The following is a 19447-nucleotide window of genomic DNA, read 5'->3' as shown; positions in this document are numbered from 1 at the left end:
CTCAAATGATCCAATTAAGGAGGCCATTTAGTCAGCAGCAGCAGAAGTCCTGTGCCTGGACGCTCCAACAGCGGCCAGACACAAGCAGAAGCAGAAGCAGCAGAAGCAGCAGCAGCACCACCTTTTGTTTTTTGGCTGCAGCAGCAGCAAGGCCCACAGGGCTGGCTAGCTGGCTAGCCAGCAAGCAGGTAGCAATGAAAGTAGGAATCTTTCTTTTTAACCCTGTAAGGGGGTGGTGCACTGTACCCGAAGATACTGCCATATCGGGTCAATGCATAGGGCGACGGAAGCAAGCTTCGAAATCGGCCCCCGTTCTCAAAAATCCATTTAATATATGGTCCCCAGATAGGGGACGTATCAGATATTAAACTGATAAGAACAGATACTACACTTGATCTTAGCCAAAAGGCCGAGAAGCGATAACCGTGAAAGGGGCGGGCCCAACAAGGTGCCCTTCATGGGCACTATCACTGCTTGCTGTCAGGGAGGCTGCCAGACAATTTTCCATGCACACTCTGGGCTGGGGGGCAGTCAACCACCAGTACACACAGCAGAACCTAAACCCATACCATTATTGCTAAGCAGCAAGACAGGGGCCCATTGCACTCCCACGGGGCCTTTTTAAATGCAATCCATAACCCGGATTTGCCAGGAACCCTTCTTACTCCTCCTACTTGCATGTGACACTGGGCTTAGGATCTGCATAGGAAACACACACACAAGCACACACCTACCTTTGTTGCCTGCAGATGCCTCCTTGGCTGTCCCCAAACGGTATCAAACCAACACCCACGGGAAGCTGTAAGCATAGAGGACATGCCTGCACCCCATTGGACTTACCTGTGTGGGTTAAACCCGGGTTATTTGACAACCTATGGCGGTGATGGTTCTGCTCAGGCAGAGCAGTGCTGATGCTCCTCATAAAGCTGTCGCTGCTGTGAAGGTTCTAGGTGACATCACAAATCCCTATGGTTACATACACAACAAAGCTGGGTTGTTGTTGTTTACACTCTGCAAGGCCTGTGGAAGTGAGTGACATCATAGCACTGTAGTTCTGAGGGTTCTAGATGGATGCAACAATCTCCTGTTGCTTCTATGAAGGCCATAATAGACGACATCACCAAACAGCTCCATAGTCACATACACAGCAAAGGAGAGATGTTGTTTACACCTAGTGATGTCAGTGGTATTGAGTGACATCACAGCACAGTGCTAAGGCTCCTGGGCCTGGACACAGCAGCGGCTGCAATATCTCAACGGAGAATACGTTTATATATATGTGTGTGTGTGCGCGTATATATATATATATATATATATATATATATATATATATATTTCTCCGCCGAAATCACTTTTAAACCCATTTCCACCTTTTTTTCCCTTCTCTTCCTCTTACTTTTTTTTCACGTTTTTTTACGTTTTTCTCCTTTTCGCCTCTTTTCTGGGCGTATTATTCTTCTTTTTCTTCTTTTTTTTCGTCTAATGTATACCCCATCAGTGCAGCAATGCTTATTCAATACCGCCAGCAGATGGAGACACTGGGGGATAATTTTCTAAGGATTTATACTGATTTTTCCTGTCTGAATTTGTCGCACAGAAAGTTGCAGGCCAAATATGTGTGACATTTCTGCGACTTTAGCTTCTAGAGCATTTTTACAACATTATACATAGGTGCTGAATACATAAAAAGCGACTGTTCAGCGACAGACAAGTCGCATCGGCTGAAAGTAGGCCAGAATGTCAGTCCATGTTGGAGCAGGTTTAGATACAGTCTAAAGTATAGATCTCAAAGTCTGTGCACAGAATTTAGCAAGGGCCTCGCACCTTCTGATGCATCAGGTAGGTGCACAATAGCATAGCCTAACCCTCTGTACTTTGGTCTATATTGATGCGGGACATAGACAGCCAGCTGATGACCAATCCATTAGTGCAATGGATGGCTGGAAGCATTTGTCTTTGCCTTTGCAATACCACAGAAGCAATGCATGGTCAATGTACAGCAATGACACACCTGTGTGAACAGCCAGGAGACCCCCCCCCCCCCATGTTATGTTACATAGTTACATAGTTAGTACGGTCGAAAAAAGACATATGTCCATCAAGTTCAACCAGGGAATTAAGGGGTAGGGGTGTGGCGCGATATTGGGGAAGGGATGAGATTTTATATTTCTTCATAAGCATTAATCTTATTTTGTCAATTAGGAACATTCAGCACCCACCCGCTATCAAGGCAGCTGCCTATCATGTCATGCCCTACCTGCACAGGTGTGCTGGCTACTCAAATGATCCAATTAAGGAGGCCATTTAGTCAGCAGCAGCAGAAGTCCTGTGCCTGGACGCTCCAACAGCGGCCAGACACAAGCAGAAGCAGAAGCAGCAGAAGCAGCAGCAGCACCACCTTTTGTTTTTTGGCTGCAGCAGCAGCAAGGCCCACAGGGCTGGCTAGCTGGCTAGCCAGCAAGCAGGTAGCAATGAAAGTAGGAATCTTTCTTTTTAACCCTGTAAGGGGGTGGTGCACTGTACCCGAAGATACTGCCATATCGGGTCAATGCATAGGGCGACGGAAGCAAGCTTCGAAATCGGCCCCCGTTCTCAAAAATCCATTTAATATATGGTCCCCAGATAGGGGACGTATCAGATATTAAACTGATAAGAACAGATACTACACTTGATCTTAGCCAAAAGGCCGAGAAGCGATAACCGTGAAAGGGGCGGGCCCAACAAGGTGCCCTTCATGGGCACTATCACTGCTTGCTGTCAGGGAGGCTGCCAGACAATTTTCCATGCACACTCTGGGCTGGGGGGCAGTCAACCACCAGTACACACAGCAGAACCTAAACCCATACCATTATTGCTAAGCAGCAAGACAGGGGCCCATTGCACTCCCACGGGGCCTTTTTAAATGCAATCCATAACCCGGATTTGCCAGGAACCCTTCTTACTCCTCCTACTTGCATGTGACACTGGGCTTAGGATCTGCATAGGAAACACACACACAAGCACACACCTACCTTTGTTGCCTGCAGATGCCTCCTTGGCTGTCCCCAAACGGTATCAAACCAACACCCACGGGAAGCTGTAAGCATAGAGGACATGCCTGCACCCCATTGGACTTACCTGTGTGGGTTAAACCCGGGTTATTTGACAACCTATGGCGGTGATGGTTCTGCTCAGGCAGAGCAGTGCTGATGCTCCTCATAAAGCTGTCGCTGCTGTGAAGGTTCTAGGTGACATCACAAATCCCTATGGTTACATACACAACAAAGCTGGGTTGTTGTTGTTTACACTCTGCAAGGCCTGTGGAAGTGAGTGACATCATAGCACTGTAGTTCTGAGGGTTCTAGATGGATGCAACAATCTCCTGTTGCTTCTATGAAGGCCATAATAGACGACATCACCAAACAGCTCCATAGTCACATACACAGCAAAGGAGAGATGTTGTTTACACCTAGTGATGTCAGTGGTATTGAGTGACATCACAGCACAGTGCTAAGGCTCCTGGGCCTGGACACAGCAGCGGCTGCAATATCTCAACGGAGAATACGTTTATATATATGTGTGTGTGTGCGCGTATATATATATATATATATATATATATATATATATATATATTTCTCCGCCGAAATCACTTTTAAACCCATTTCCACCTTTTTTTCCCTTCTCTTCCTCTTACTTTTTTTTCACGTTTTTTTACGTTTTTCTCCTTTTCGCCTCTTTTCTGGGCGTATTATTCTTCTTTTTCTTCTTTTTTTTCGTCTAATGCATACCCCATCAGTGCAGCAATGCTTATTCAATACCGCCAGCAGATGGAGACACTGGGGGATAATTTTCTAAGGATTTATACTGATTTTTCCTGTCTGAATTTGTCGCACAGAAAGTTGCAGGCCAAATATGTGTGACATTTCTGCGACTTTAGCTTCTAGAGCATTTTTACAACATTATACATAGGTGCTGAATACATAAAAAGCGACTGTTCAGCGACAGACAAGTCGCATCGGCTGAAAGTAGGCCAGAATGTCAGTCCATGTTGGAGCAGGTTTAGATACAGTCTAAAGTATAGATCTCAAAGTCTGTGCACAGAATTTAGCAAGGGCCTCGCACCTTCTGATGCATCAGGTAGGTGCACAATAGCATAGCCTAACCCTCTGTACTTTGGTCTATATTGATGCGGGACATAGACAGCCAGCTGATGACCAATCCATTAGTGCAATGGATGGCTGGAAGCATTTGTCTTTGCCTTTGCAATACCACAGAAGCAATGCATGGTCAATGTACAGCAATGACACACCTGTGTGAACAGCCAGGAGACCCCCCCCCCCCCATGTTATGTTACATAGTTACATAGTTAGTACGGTCGAAAAAAGACATATGTCCATCAAGTTCAACCAGGGAATTAAGGGGTAGGGGTGTGGCGCGATATTGGGGAAGGGATGAGATTTTATATTTCTTCATAAGCATTAATCTTATTTTGTCAATTAGGAACATTCAGCACCCACCCGCTATCAAGGCAGCTGCCTATCATGTCATGCCCTACCTGCACAGGTGTGCTGGCTACTCAAATGATCCAATTAAGGAGGCCATTTAGTCAGCAGCAGCAGAAGTCCTGTGCCTGGACGCTCCAACAGCGGCCAGACACAAGCAGAAGCAGAAGCAGCAGAAGCAGCAGCAGCACCACCTTTTGTTTTTTGGCTGCAGCAGCAGCAAGGCCCACAGGGCTGGCTAGCTGGCTAGCCAGCAAGCAGGTAGCAATGAAAGTAGGAATCTTTCTTTTTAACCCTGTAAGGGGGTGGTGCACTGTACCCGAAGATACTGCCATATCGGGTCAATGCATAGGGCGACGGAAGCAAGCTTCGAAATCGGCCCCCGTTCTCAAAAATCCATTTAATATATGGTCCCCAGATAGGGGACGTATCAGATATTAAACTGATAAGAACAGATACTACACTTGATCTTAGCCAAAAGGCCGAGAAGCGATAACCGTGAAAGGGGCGGGCTCAACAAGGTGCCCTTCATGGGCACTATCACTGCTTGCTGTCAGGGAGGCTGCCAGACAATTTTCCATGCACACTCTGGGCTGGGGGGCAGTCAACCACCAGTACACACAGCAGAACCTAAACCCATACCATTATTGCTAAGCAGCAAGACAGGGGCCCATTGCACTCCCACGGGGCCTTTTTAAATGCAATCCATAACCCGGATTTGCCAGGAACCCTTCTTACTCCTCCTACTTGCATGTGACACTGGGCTTAGGATCTGCATAGGAAACACACACACAAGCACACACCTACCTTTGTTGCCTGCAGATGCCTCCTTGGCTGTCCCCAAACGGTATCAAACCAACACCCACGGGAAGCTGTAAGCATAGAGGACATGCCTGCACCCCATTGGACTTACCTGTGTGGGTTAAACCCGGGTTATTTGACAACCTATGGCGGTGATGGTTCTGCTCAGGCAGAGCAGTGCTGATGCTCCTCATAAAGCTGTCGCTGCTGTGAAGGTTCTAGGTGACATCACAAATCCCTATGGTTACATACACAACAAAGCTGGGTTGTTGTTGTTTACACTCTGCAAGGCCTGTGGAAGTGAGTGACATCATAGCACTGTAGTTCTGAGGGTTCTAGATGGATGCAACAATCTCCTGTTGCTTCTATGAAGGCCATAATAGACGACATCACCAAACAGCTCCATAGTCACATACACAGCAAAGGAGAGATGTTGTTTACACCTAGTGATGTCAGTGGTATTGAGTGACATCACAGCACAGTGCTAAGGCTCCTGGGCCTGGACACAGCAGCGGCTGCAATATCTCAACGGAGAATACGTTTATATATATGTGTGTGTGTGCGCGTATATATATATATATATATATATATATATATATATATATATTTCTCCGCCGAAATCACTTTTAAACCCATTTCCACCTTTTTTTCCCTTCTCTTCCTCTTACTTTTTTTTCAAGTTTTTTTACGTTTTTCTCCTTTTCGCCTCTTTTCTGGGCGTATTATTCTTCTTTTTCTTCTTTTTTTTCGTCTAATGCATACCCCATCAGTGCAGCAATGCTTATTCAATACCGCCAGTAGATGGAGACACTGGGGGATAATTTTCTAAGGATTTATACTGATTTTTCCTGTCTGAATTTGTCGCACAGAAAGTTGCAGGCCAAATATGTGTGACATTTCTGCGACTTTAGCTTCTAGAGCATTTTTACAACATTATACATAGGTGCTGAATACATAAAAAGCGACTGTTCAGCGACAGACAAGTCGCATCGGCTGAAAGTAGGCCAGAATGTCAGTCCATGTTGGAGCAGGTTTAGATACAGTCTAAAGTATAGATCTCAAAGTCTGTGCACAGAATTTAGCAAGGGCCTCGCACCTTCTGATGCATCAGGTAGGTGCACAATAGCATAGCCTAACCCTCTGTACTTTGGTCTATATTGATGCGGGACATAGACAGCCAGCTGATGACCAATCCATTAGTGCAATGGATGGCTGGAAGCATTTGTCTTTGCCTTTGCAATACCACAGAAGCAATGCATGGTCAATGTACAGCAATGACACACCTGTGTGAACAGCCAGGAGACCCCCCCCCCCCCCCCATGTTATGTTACATAGTTACATAGTTAGTACGGTCGAAAAAAGACATATGTCCATCAAGTTCAACCAGGGAATTAAGGGGTAGGGGTGTGGCGCGATATTGGGGAAGGGATGAGATTTTATATTTCTTCATAAGCATTAATCTTATTTTGTCAATTAGGAACATTCAGCACCCACCCGCTATCAAGGCAGCTGCCTATCATGTCATGCCCTACCTGCACAGGTGTGCTGGCTACTCAAATGATCCAATTAAGGAGGCCATTTAGTCAGCAGCAGCAGAAGTCCTGTGCCTGGACGCTCCAACAGCGGCCAGACACAAGCAGAAGCAGCAGAAGCAGAAGCAGCAGCAGCACCACCTTTTGTTTTTTGGCTGCAGCAGCAGCAAGGCCCACAGGGCTGGCTAGCTGGCTAGCCAGCAAGCAGGTAGCAATGAAAGTAGGAATCTTTCTTTTTAACCCTGTAAGGGGGTGGTGCACTGTACCCGAAGATACTGCCATATCGGGTCAATGCATAGGGCGACGGAAGCAAGCTTCGAAATCGGCCCCCGTTCTCAAAAATCCATTTAATATATGGTCCCCAGATAGGGGACGTATCAGATATTAAACTGATAAGAACAGATACTACACTTGATCTTAGCCAAAAGGCCGAGAAGCGATAACCGTGAAAGGGGCGGGCCCAACAAGGTGCCCTTCATGGGCACTATCACTGCTTGCTGTCAGGGAGGCTGCCAGACAATTTTCCATGCACACTCTGGGCTGGGGGGCAGTCAACCACCAGTACACACAGCAGAACCTAAACCCATACCATTATTGCTAAGCAGCAAGACAGGGGCCCATTGCACTCCCACGGGGCCTTTTTAAATGCAATCCATAACCCGGATTTGCCAGGAACCCTTCTTACTCCTCCTACTTGCATGTGACACTGGGCTTAGGATCTGCATAGGAAACACACACACAAGCACACACCTACCTTTGTTGCCTGCAGATGCCTCCTTGGCTGTCCCCAAACGGTATCAAACCAACACCCACGGGAAGCTGTAAGCATAGAGGACATGCCTGCACCCCATTGGACTTACCTGTGTGGGTTAAACCCGGGTTATTTGACAACCTATGGCGGTGATGGTTCTGCTCAGGCAGAGCAGTGCTGATGCTCCTCATAAAGCTGTCGCTGCTGTGAAGGTTCTAGGTGACATCACAAATCCCTATGGTTACATACACAACAAAGCTGGGTTGTTGTTGTTTACACTCTGCAAGGCCTGTGGAAGTGAGTGACATCATAGCACTGTAGTTCTGAGGGTTCTAGATGGATGCAACAATCTCCTGTTGCTTCTATGAAGGCCATAATAGACGACATCACCAAACAGCTCCATAGTCACATACACAGCAAAGGAGAGATGTTGTTTACACCTAGTGATGTCAGTGGTATTGAGTGACATCACAGCACAGTGCTAAGGCTCCTGGGCCTGGACACAGCAGCGGCTGCAATATCTCAACGGAGAATACGTTTATATATATGTGTGTGTGTGCGCGTATATATATATATATATATATATATATATATATATATATATATTTCTCCGCCGAAATCACTTTTAAACCCATTTCCACCTTTTTTTCCCTTCTCTTCCTCTTACTTTTTTTTCACGTTTTTTTACGTTTTTCTCCTTTTCGCCTCTTTTCTGGGCGTATTATTCTTCTTTTTCTTCTTTTTTTCGTCTAATGCATACCCCATCAGTGCAGCAATGCTTATTCAATACCGCCAGCAGATGGAGACACTGGGGGATAATTTTCTAAGGATTTATACTGATTTTTCCTGTCTGAATTTGTCGCACAGAAAGTTGCAGGCCAAATATGTGTGACATTTCTGCGACTTTAGCTTCTAGAGCATTTTTACAACATTATACATAAGTGCTGAATACATAAAAAGCGACTGTTCAGCGACAGACAAGTCGCATCGGCTGAAAGTAGGCCAGAATGTCAGTCCATGTTGGAGCAGGTTTAGATACAGTCTAAAGTATAGATCTCAAAGTCTGTGCACAGAATTTAGCAAGGGCCTCGCACCTTCTGATGCATCAGGTAGGTGCACAATAGCATAGCCTAACCCTCTGTACTTTGGTCTATATTGATGCGGGACATAGACAGCCAGCTGATGACCAATCCATTAGTGCAATGGATGGCTGGAAGCATTTGTCTTTGCCTTTGCAATACCACAGAAGCAATGCATGGTCAATGTACAGCAATGACACACCTGTGTGAACAGCCAGGAGACCCCCCCCCCCCCATGTTATGTTACATAGTTACATAGTTAGTACGGTCGAAAAAAGACATATGTCCATCAAGTTCAACCAGGGAATTAAGGGGTAGGGGTGTGGCGCGTTATTGGGGAAGGGATGAGATTTTATATTTCTTCATAAGCATTAATCTTATTTTGTCAATTAGGAACATTCAGCACCCACCCGCTATCAAGGCAGCTGCCTATCATGTCATGCCCTACCTGCACAGGTGTGCTGGCTACTCAAATGATCCAATTAAGGAGGCCATTTAGTCAGCAGCAGCAGAAGTCCTGTGCCTGGACGCTCCAACAGCGGCCAGACACAAGCAGAAGCAGAAGCAGCAGAAGCAGCAGCAGCAGCACCACCTTTTGTTTTTTGGCTGCAGCAGCAGCAAGGCCCACAGGGCTGGCTAGCTGGCTAGCCAGCAAGCAGGTAGCAATGAAAGTAGGAATCTTTCTTTTTAACCCTGTAAGGGGGTGGTGCACTGTACCCGAAGATACTGCCATATCGGGTCAATGCATAGGGCGACGGAAGCAAGCTTCGAAATCGGCCCCCGTTCTCAAAAATCCATTTAATATATGGTCCCCAGATAGGGGACGTATCAGATATTAAACTGATAAGAACAGATACTACACTTGATCTTAGCCAAAAGGCCGAGAAGCGATAACCGTGAAAGGGGCGGGCCCAACAAGGTGCCCTTCATGGGCACTATCACTGCTTGCTGTCAGGGAGGCTGCCAGACAATTTTCCATGCACACTCTGGGCTGGGGGGCAGTCAACCACCAGTACACACAGCAGAACCTAAACCCATACCATTATTGCTAAGCAGCAAGACAGGGGCCCATTGCACTCCCACGGGGCCTTTTTAAATGCAATCCATAACCCGGATTTGCCAGGAACCCTTCTTACTCCTCCTACTTGCATGTGACACTGGGCTTAGGATCTGCATAGGAAACACACACACAAGCACACACCTACCTTTGTTGCCTGCAGATGCCTCCTTGGCTGTCCCCAAACGGTATCAAACCAACACCCACGGGAAGCTGTAAGCATAGAGGACATGCCTGCACCCCATTGGACTTACCTGTGTGGGTTAAACCCGGGTTATTTGACAACCTATGGCGGTGATGGTTCTGCTCAGGCAGAGCAGTGCTGATGCTCCTCATAAAGCTGTCGCTGCTGTGAAGGTTCTAGGTGACATCACAAATCCCTATGGTTACATACACAACAAAGCTGGGTTGTTGTTGTTTACACTCTGCAAGGCCTGTGGAAGTGAGTGACATCATAGCACTGTAGTTCTGAGGGTTCTAGATGGATGCAACAATCTCCTGTTGCTTCTATGAAGGCCATAATAGACGACATCACCAAACAGCTCCATAGTCACATACACAGCAAAGGAGAGATGTTGTTTACACCTAGTGATGTCAGTGGTATTGAGTGACATCACAGCACAGTGCTAAGGCTCCTGGGCCTGGACACAGCAGCGGCTGCAATATCTCAACGGAGAATACGTTTATATATATGTGTGTGTGTGCGCGTATATATATATATATATATATATATATATATATATATATATTTCTCCGCCGAAATCACTTTTAAACCCATTTCCACCTTTTTTTCCCTTCTCTTCCTCTTACTTTTTTTTCACGTTTTTTTAAGTTTTTCTCCTTTTCGCCTCTTTTCTGGGCGTATTATTCTTCTTTTTCTTCTTTTTTTTCGTCTAATGCATACCCCATCAGTGCAGCAATGCTTATTCAATACCGCCAGCAGATGGAGACACTGGGGGATAATTTTCTAAGGATTTATACTGATTTTTCCTGTCTGAATTTGTCGCACAGAAAGTTGCAGGCCAAATATGTGTGACATTTCTGCGACTTTAGCTTCTAGAGCATTTTTACAACATTATACATAGGTGCTGAATACATAAAAAGCGACTGTTCAGCGACAGACAAGTCGCATCGGCTGAAAGTAGGCCAGAATGTCAGTCCATGTTGGAGCAGGTTTAGATACAGTCTAAAGTATAGATCTCAAAGTCTGTGCACAGAATTTAGCAAGGGCCTCGCACCTTCTGATGCATCAGGTAGGTGCACAATAGCATAGCCTAACCCTCTGTACTTTGGTCTATATTGATGCGGGACATAGACAGCCAGCTGATGACCAATCCATTAGTGCAATGGATGGCTGGAAGCATTTGTCTTTGCCTTTGCAATACCACAGAAGCAATGCATGGTCAATGTACAGCAATGACACACCTGTGTGAACAGCCAGGAGACCCCCCCCCCCCCATGTTATGTTACATAGTTACATAGTTAGTACGGTCGAAAAAAGACATATGTCCATCAAGTTCAACCAGGGAATTAAGGGGTAGGGGTGTGGCGCGATATTGGGGAAGGGATGAGATTTTATATTTCTTCATAAGCATTAATCTTATTTTGTCAATTAGGAACATTCAGCACCCACCCGCTATCAAGGCAGCTGCCTATCATGTCATGCCCTACCTGCACAGGTGTGCTGGCTACTCAAATGATCCAATTAAGGAGGCCATTTAGTCAGCAGCAGCAGAAGTCCTGTGCCTGGACGCTCCAACAGCGGCCAGACACAAGCAGAAGCAGAAGCAGCAGAAGCAGCAGCAGCACCACCTTTTGTTTTTTGGCTGCAGCAGCAGCAAGGCCCACAGGGCTGGCTAGCTGGCTAGCCAGCAAGCAGGTAGCAATGAAAGTAGGAATCTTTCTTTTTAACCCTGTAAGGGGGTGGTGCACTGTACCCGAAGATACTGCCATATCGGGTCAATGCATAGGGCGACGGAAGCAAGCTTCGAAATCGGCCCCCGTTCTCAAAAATCCATTTAATATATGGTCCCCAGATAGGGGACGTATCAGATATTAAACTGATAAGAACAGATACTACACTTGATCTTAGCCAAAAGGCCGAGAAGCGATAACCGTGAAAGGGGCGGGCCCAACAAGGTGCCCTTCATGGGCACTATCACTGCTTGCTGTCAGGGAGGCTGCCAGACAATTTTCCATGCACACTCTGGGCTGGGGGGCAGTCAACCACCAGTACACACAGCAGAACCTAAACCCATACCATTATTGCTAAGCAGCAAGACAGGGGCCCATTGCACTCCCACGGGGCCTTTTTAAATGCAATCCATAACCCGGATTTGCCAGGAACCTGTCTTACTCCTCCTACTTGCATGTGACACTGGGCTTAGGATCTGCATAGGAAACACACACACAAGCACACACCTACCTTTGTTGCCTGCAGATGCCTCCTTGGCTGTCCCCAAACGGTATCAAACCAACACCCACGGGAAGCTGTAAGCATAGAGGACATGCCTGCACCCCATTGGACTTACCTGTGTGGGTTAAACCCGGGTTATTTGACAACCTATGGCGGTGATGGTTCTGCTCAGGCAGAGCAGTGCTGATGCTCCTCATAAAGCTGTCGCTGCTGTGAAGGTTCTAGGTGACATCACAAATCCCTATGGTTACATACACAACAAAGCTGGGTTGTTGTTGTTTACACTCTGCAAGGCCTGTGGAAGTGAGTGACATCATAGCACTGTAGTTCTGAGGGTTCTAGATGGATGCAACAATCTCCTGTTGCTTCTATGAAGGCCATAATAGACGACATCACCAAACAGCTCCATAGTCACATACACAGCAAAGGAGAGATGTTGTTTACACCTAGTGATGTCAGTGGTATTGAGTGACATCACAGCACAGTGCTAAGGCTCCTGGGCCTGGACACAGCAGCGGCTGCAATATCTCAACGGAGAATACGTTTATATATATGTGTGTGTGTGCGCGTATATATATATATATATATATATATATATATATATATATATATATCTCCGCCGAAATCACTTTTAAACCCATTTCCACCTTTTTTTCCCTTCTCTTCCTCTTACTTTTTTTTCACGTTTTTTTACGTTTTTCTCCTTTTCGCCTCTTTTCTGGGCGTATTATTCTTCTTTTTCTTCTTTTTTTTCGTCTAATGCATACCCCATCAGTGCAGCAATGCTTATTCAATACCGCCAGCAGATGGAGACACTGGGGGATAATTTTCTAAGGATTTATACTGATTTTTCCTGTCTGAATTTGTCGCACAGAAAGTTGCAGGCCAAATATGTGTGACATTTCTGCGACTTTAGCTTCTAGAGCATTTTTACAACATTATACATAGGTGCTGAATACATAAAAAGCGACTGTTCAGCGACAGACAAGTCGCATCGGCTGAAAGTAGGCCAGAATGTCAGTCCATGTTGGAGCAGGTTTAGATACAGTCTAAAGTATAGATCTCAAAGTCTGTGCACAGAATTTAGCAAGGGCCTTGCACCTTCTGATGCATCAGGTAGGTGCACAATAGCATAGCCTAACCCTCTGTACTTTGGTCTATATTGATGCGGGACATAGACAGCCAGCTGATGACCAATCCATTAGTGCAATGGATGGCTGGAAGCATTTGTCTTTGCCTTTGCAATACCACAGAAGCAATGCATGGTCAATGTACAGCAATGACACACCTGTGTGAACAGCCAGGAGACCCCCCCCCCCCCCATGTTATGTTACATAGTTACATAGTTAGTACGGTCGAAAAAAGACATATGTCCATCAAGTTCAACCAGGGAATTAAGGGGTAGGGGTGTGGCGCGATATTGGGGAAGGGATGAGATTTTATATTTCTTCATAAGCATTAATCTTATTTTGTCAATTAGGAACATTCAGCACCCACCCGCTATCAAGGCAGCTGCCTATCATGTCATGCCCTACCTGCACAGGTGTGCTGGCTACTCAAATGATCCAATTAAGGAGGCCATTTAGTCAGCAGCAGCAGAAGTCCTGTGCCTGGACGCTCCAACAGCGGCCAGACACAAGCAGAAGCAGAAGCAGCAGAAGCAGCAGCAGCACCACCTTTTGTTTTTTGGCTGCAGCAGCAGCAAGGCCCACAGGGCTGGCTAGCTGGCTAGCCAGCAAGCAGGTAGCAATGAAAGTAGGAATCTTTCTTTTTAACCCTGTAAGGGGGTGGTGCACTGTACCCGAAGATACTGCCATATCGGGTCAATGCATAGGGCGACGGAAGCAAGCTTCGAAATCGGCCCCCGTTCTCAAAAATCCATTTAATATATGGTCCCCAGATAGGGGACGTATCAGATATTAAACTGATAAGAACAGATACTACACTTGATCTTAGCCAAAAGGCCGAGAAGCGATAACCGTGAAAAGGGCGGGCCCAACAAGGTGCCCTTCATGGGCACTATCACTGCTTGCTGTCAGGGAGGCTGCCAGACAATTTTCCATGCACACTCTGGGCTGGGGGGCAGTCAACCACCAGTACACACAGCAGAACCTAAACCCATACCATTATTGCTAAGCAGCAAGACAGGGGCCCATTGCACTCCCACGGGGCCTTTTTAAATGCAATCCATAACCCGGATTTGCCAGGAACCCTTCTTACTCCTCCTACTTGCATGTGACACTGGGCTTAGGATCTGCATAGGAAACACACACACAAGCACACACCTACCTTTGTTGCCTGCAGATGCCTCCTTGGCTGTCCCCAAACGGTATCAAACCAACACCCACGGGAAGCTGTAAGCATAGAGGACATGCCTGCACCCCATTGGACTTACCTGTGTGGGTTAAACCCGGGTTATTTGACAACCTATGGCGGTGATGGTTCTGCTCAGGCAGAGCAGTGCTGATGCTCCTCATAAAGCTGTCGCTGCTGTGAAGGTTCTAGGTGACATCACAAATCCCTATGGTTACATACACAACAAAGCTGGGTTGTTGTTGTTTACACTCTGCAAGGCCTGTGGAAGTGAGTGACATCATAGCACTGTAGTTCTGAGGGTTCTAGATGGATGCAACAATCTCCTGTTGCTTCTATGAAGGCCATAATAGACGACATCACCAAACAGCTCCATAGTCACATACACAGCAAAGGAGAGATGTTGTTTACACCTAGTGATGTCAGTGGTATTGAGTGACATCACAGCACAGTGCTAAGGCTCCTGGGCCTGGACACAGCAGCGGCTGCAATATCTCAACGGAGAATACGTTTATATATATGTGTGTGTGTGCGCGTATATATATATATATATATATATATATATATATATTTCTCCGCCGAAATCACTTTTAAACCCATTTCCACCTTTTTTTCCCTTCTCTTCCTCTTACTTTTTTTTCACGTTTTTTTACGTTTTTCTCCTTTTCGCCTCTTTTCTGGCCGTATTATTCTTCTTTTTCTTCTTTTTTTTCGTCTAATGCATACCCCATCAGTGCAGCAATGCTTATTCAATACCGCCAGCAGATGGAGACACTGGGGGATAATTTTCTAAGGATTTATACTGATTTTTCCTGTCTGAATTTGTCGCACAGAAAGTTGCAGGCCAAATATGTGTGACATTTCTGCGACTTTAGCTTCTAGAGCATTTTTACAACATTATACATAGGTGCTGAATACATAAAAAGCGACTGTTCAGCGACAGACAAGTCGCATCGGCTGAAAGTAGGCCAGAATGTCAGTCCATGTTGGAGCAGGTTTAGATACAGTCTAAAGTATAGATCTCAAAGTCTGTGCACAGAATTTAGCAAGGGCCTCGCACCTTCTGATGCATCAGGTAGGTGCACAATAGCATAGCCTAACCCTCTGTACTTTGGTCTATATTGATGCGGGACATAGACAGCCAGCTGATGACCAATCCATTAGTGCAATGGATGGCTGGAAGCATTTGTCTTTGCCTTTGCAATACCACAGAAGCAATGCATGGTCAATGTACAGCAATGACACACCTGTGTGAACAGCCAGGAGACCCCCCCCCCCCCCCCCATGTTATGTTACATAGTTACATAGTTAGTACGGTCGAAAAAAGACATATGTCCATCAAGTTCAACCAGGGAATTAAGGGGTAGGGGTGTGGCGCGATATTGGGGAAGGGATGAGATTTTATATTTCTTCATAAGCATTAATCTTATTTTGTCAATTAGGAACATTCAGCACCCACCCGCTATCAAGGCAGCTGCCTATCATGTCATGCCCTACCTGCACAGGTGTGCTGGCTACTCAAATGATCCAATTAAGGAGGCCATTTAGTCAGCAGCAGCAGAAGTCCTGTGCCTGGACGCTCCAACAGCGGCCAGACACAAGCAGAAGCAGAAGCAGCAGAAGCAGCAGCAGCAGCACCACCTTTTGTTTTTTGGCTGCAGCAGCAGCAAGGCCCACAGGGCTGGCTAGCTGGCTAGCCAGCAAGCAGGTAGCAATGAAAGTAGGAATCTTTCTTTTTAACCCTGTAAGGGGGTGGTGCACTGTACCCGAAGATACTGCCATATCGGGTCAATGCATAGGGCGACGGAAGCAAGCTTCGAAATCGGCCCCCGTTCTCAAAAATCCATTTAATATATGGTCCCCAGATAGGGGACGTATCAGATATTAAACTGATAAGAACAGATACTACACTTGATCTTAGCCAAAAGGCCGAGAAGCGATAACCGTGAAAGGGGCGGGCCCAACAAGGTGCCCTTCATGGGCACTATCACTGCTTGCTGTCAGGGAGGCTGCCAGACAATTTTCCATGCACACTCTGGGCTGGGGGGCAGTCAACCACCAGTACACACAGCAGAACCTAAACCCATACCATTATTGCTAAGCAGCAAGACAGGGGCCCATTGCACTCCCACGGGGCCTTTTTAAATGCAATCCATAACCCGGATTTGCCAGGAACCCTTCTTACTCCTCCTACTTGCATGTGACACTGGGCTTAGGATCTGCATAGGAAACACACACACAAGCACACACCTACCTTTGTTGCCTGCAGATGCCTCCTTGGCTGTCCCCAAACGGTATCAAACCAACACCCACGGGAAGCTGTAAGCATAGAGGACATGCCTGCACCCCATTGGACTTACCTGTGTGGGTTAAACCCGGGTTATTTGACAACCTATGGCGGTGATGGTTCTGCTCAGGCAGAGCAGTGCTGATGCTCCTCATAAAGCTGTCGCTGCTGTGAAGGTTCTAGGTGACATCACAAATCCCTATGGTTACATACACAACAAAGCTGGGTTGTTGTTGTTTACACTCTGCAAGGCCTGTGGAAGTGAGTGACATCATAGCACTGTAGTTCTGAGGGTTCTAGATGGATGCAACAATCTCCTGTTGCTTCTATGAAGGCCATAATAGACGACATCACCAAACAGCTCCATAGTCACATACACAGCAAAGGAGAGATGTTGTTTACACCTAGTGATGTCAGTGGTATTGAGTGACATCACAGCACAGTGCTAAGGCTCCTGGGCCTGGACACAGCAGCGGCTGCAATATCTCAACGGAGAATACGTTTATATATATGTGTGTGTGTGCGCGTATATATATATATATATATATATATATATATATATATATATATATTTCTCCGCCGAAATCACTTTTAAACCCATTTCCACCTTTTTTTCCCTTCTCTTCCTCTTACTTTTTTTTCACGTTTTTTTACGTTTTTCTCCTTTTCGCCTCTTTTCTGGGCGTATTATTCTTCTTTTTCTTCTTTTTTTTCGTCTAATGCATACCCCATCAGTGCAGCAATGCTTATTCAATACCGCCAGCAGATGGAGACACTGGGGGATAATTTTCTAAGGATTTATACTGATTTTTCCTGTCTGAATTTGTCGCACAGAAAGTTGCAGGCCAAATATGTGTGACATTTCTGCGACTTTAGCTTCTAGAGCATTTTTACAACATTATACATAGGTGCTGAATACATAAAAAGCGACTGTTCAGCGACAGACAAGTCGCATCGGCTGAAAGTAGGCCAGAATGTCAGTCCATGTTGGAGCAGGTTTAGATACAGTCTAAAGTATAGATCTCAAAGTCTGTGCACAGAATTTAGCAAGGGCCTCGCACCTTCTGATGCATCAGGTAGGTGCACAATAGCATAGCCTAACCCTCTGTACTTTGGTCTATATTGATGCGGGACATAGACAGCCAGCTGATGACCAATCCATTAGTGCAATGGATGGCTGGAAGCATTTGTCTTTGCCTTTGCAATACCACAGAAGCAATGCATGGTCAATGTACAGCAATGACACACCTGTGTGAACAGCCAGGAGACCCCCCCCCCCCCCCATGTTATGTTACATAGTTACATAGTTAGTACGGTCGAAAAAAGACATATGTCCATCAAGTTCAACCAGGGAATTAAGGGGTAGGGGTGTGGCGCGATATTGGGGAAGGGATGAGATTTTATATTTCTTCATAAGCATTAATCTTATTTTGTCAATTAGGAACATTCAGCACCCACCCGCTATCAAGGCAGCTGCCTATCATGTCATGCCCTACCTGCAAAGGTGTGCTGGCTACTCAAATGATCCAATTAAGGAGGCCATTTAGTCAGCAGCAGCAGAAGTCCTGTGCCTGGACGCTCCAACAGCAGCCAGACACAAGCAGAAGCAGAAGCAGCAGAAGCAGCAGCAGCACCACCTTTTGTTTTTTGGCTGCAGCAGCAAGGCCCACAGGGCTGGCTAGCTGGCTAGCCAGCAAGCAGGTAGCAATGAAAGTAGGAATCTTTCTTTTTAACCCTGTAAGGGGGTGGTGCACTGTACCCGAAGATACTGCCATATCGGGTCAATGCATAGGGCGACGGAAGCAAGCTTCGAAATCGGCCCCCGTTCTCAAAAATCCATTTAATATATGGTCCCCAGATAGGGGACGTATCAGATATTAAACTGATAAGAACAGATACTACACTTGATCTTAGCCAAAAGGCCGAGAAGCGATAACCGTGAAAGGGGCGGGCCCAACAAGGTGCCCTTCATGGGCACTATCACTGCTTGCTGTCAGGGAGGCTGCCAGACAATTTTCCATGCACACTCTGGGCTGGGGGGCAGTCAACCACCAGTACACACAGCAGAACCTAAACCCATACCATTATTGCTAAGCAGCAAGACAGGGGCCCATTGCACTCCCACGGGGCCTTTTTAAATGCAATCCATAACCCGGATTTGCCAGGAACCTGTCTTACTCCTCCTACTTGCATGTGACACTGGGCTTAGGATCTGCATAGGAAACACACACACAAGCACACACCTACCTTTGTTGCCTGCAGATGCCTCCTTGGCTGTCCCCAAACGGTATCAAACCAACACCCACGGGAAGCTGTAAGCATAGAGGACATGCCTGCACCCCATTGGACTTACCTGTGTGGGTTAAACCCGGGTTATTTGACAACCTATGGCGGTGATGGTTCTGCTCAGGCAGAGCAGTGCTGATGCTCCTCATAAAGCTGTCGCTGCTGTGAAGGTTCTAGGTGACATCACAAATCCCTATGGTTACATACACAACAAAGCTGGGTTGTTGTTGTTTACACTCTGCAAGGCCTGTGGAAGTGAGTGACATCATAGCACTGTAGTTCTGAGGGTTCTAGATGGATGCAACAATCTCCTGTTGCTTCTATGAAGGCCATAATAGACGACATCACCAAACAGCTCCATAGTCACATACACAGCAAAGGAGAGATGTTGTTTACACCTAGTGATGTCAGTGGTATTGAGTGACATCACAGCACAGTGCTAAG

At 46.3% G+C, this 19447-nt stretch overlaps 9 non-coding genes across 9 annotated transcripts; all 9 read right to left on the bottom strand.

The window, feature by feature from the left end:
- Positions 1-230: 230 nt before the first annotated feature.
- Positions 231-421, bottom strand: LOC130343987 (U2 spliceosomal RNA). The gene has a single exon (XR_008883106.1). It is a non-coding gene; the product is annotated as a U2 spliceosomal RNA (small nuclear RNA).
- Positions 422-2507: 2086 nt separating this feature from the next.
- On the bottom strand, positions 2508-2698 carry LOC130343986 (U2 spliceosomal RNA). Its single transcript, XR_008883105.1, has one exon. It is a non-coding gene; the product is annotated as a U2 spliceosomal RNA (small nuclear RNA).
- A 2086-nt stretch (positions 2699-4784) lies between these two features.
- Positions 4785-4975, bottom strand: LOC130343984 (U2 spliceosomal RNA). Its single transcript, XR_008883104.1, has one exon. It is a non-coding gene; the product is annotated as a U2 spliceosomal RNA (small nuclear RNA).
- Positions 4976-7064: 2089 nt separating this feature from the next.
- Positions 7065-7255, bottom strand: LOC130343983 (U2 spliceosomal RNA). The gene has a single exon (XR_008883103.1). It is a non-coding gene; the product is annotated as a U2 spliceosomal RNA (small nuclear RNA).
- A 2090-nt stretch (positions 7256-9345) lies between these two features.
- On the bottom strand, positions 9346-9536 carry LOC130343982 (U2 spliceosomal RNA). Its single transcript, XR_008883102.1, has one exon. It is a non-coding gene; the product is annotated as a U2 spliceosomal RNA (small nuclear RNA).
- Positions 9537-11622: 2086 nt separating this feature from the next.
- LOC130343981 (U2 spliceosomal RNA) lies at positions 11623-11813 on the bottom strand. Its single transcript, XR_008883101.1, has one exon. It is a non-coding gene; the product is annotated as a U2 spliceosomal RNA (small nuclear RNA).
- Positions 11814-13902: 2089 nt separating this feature from the next.
- LOC130343980 (U2 spliceosomal RNA) lies at positions 13903-14093 on the bottom strand. Its single transcript, XR_008883100.1, has one exon. It is a non-coding gene; the product is annotated as a U2 spliceosomal RNA (small nuclear RNA).
- A 2087-nt stretch (positions 14094-16180) lies between these two features.
- LOC130343979 (U2 spliceosomal RNA) lies at positions 16181-16371 on the bottom strand. The gene has a single exon (XR_008883099.1). It is a non-coding gene; the product is annotated as a U2 spliceosomal RNA (small nuclear RNA).
- Positions 16372-18460: 2089 nt separating this feature from the next.
- LOC130343978 (U2 spliceosomal RNA) lies at positions 18461-18651 on the bottom strand. Its single transcript, XR_008883098.1, has one exon. It is a non-coding gene; the product is annotated as a U2 spliceosomal RNA (small nuclear RNA).
- Between the last annotated feature and the right edge of the window lie 796 nt (positions 18652-19447).

Source organism: Hyla sarda, unplaced genomic scaffold (assembly GCF_029499605.1).
Source record: "Hyla sarda isolate aHylSar1 unplaced genomic scaffold, aHylSar1.hap1 scaffold_698, whole genome shotgun sequence".
In the NCBI taxonomy this organism is placed as follows: Eukaryota; Metazoa; Chordata; class Amphibia; order Anura; family Hylidae; genus Hyla; species Hyla sarda.
Note: the sequence above shows the minus strand (reverse complement) of the source record. Positions and strands in the feature narration are given on the sequence as shown.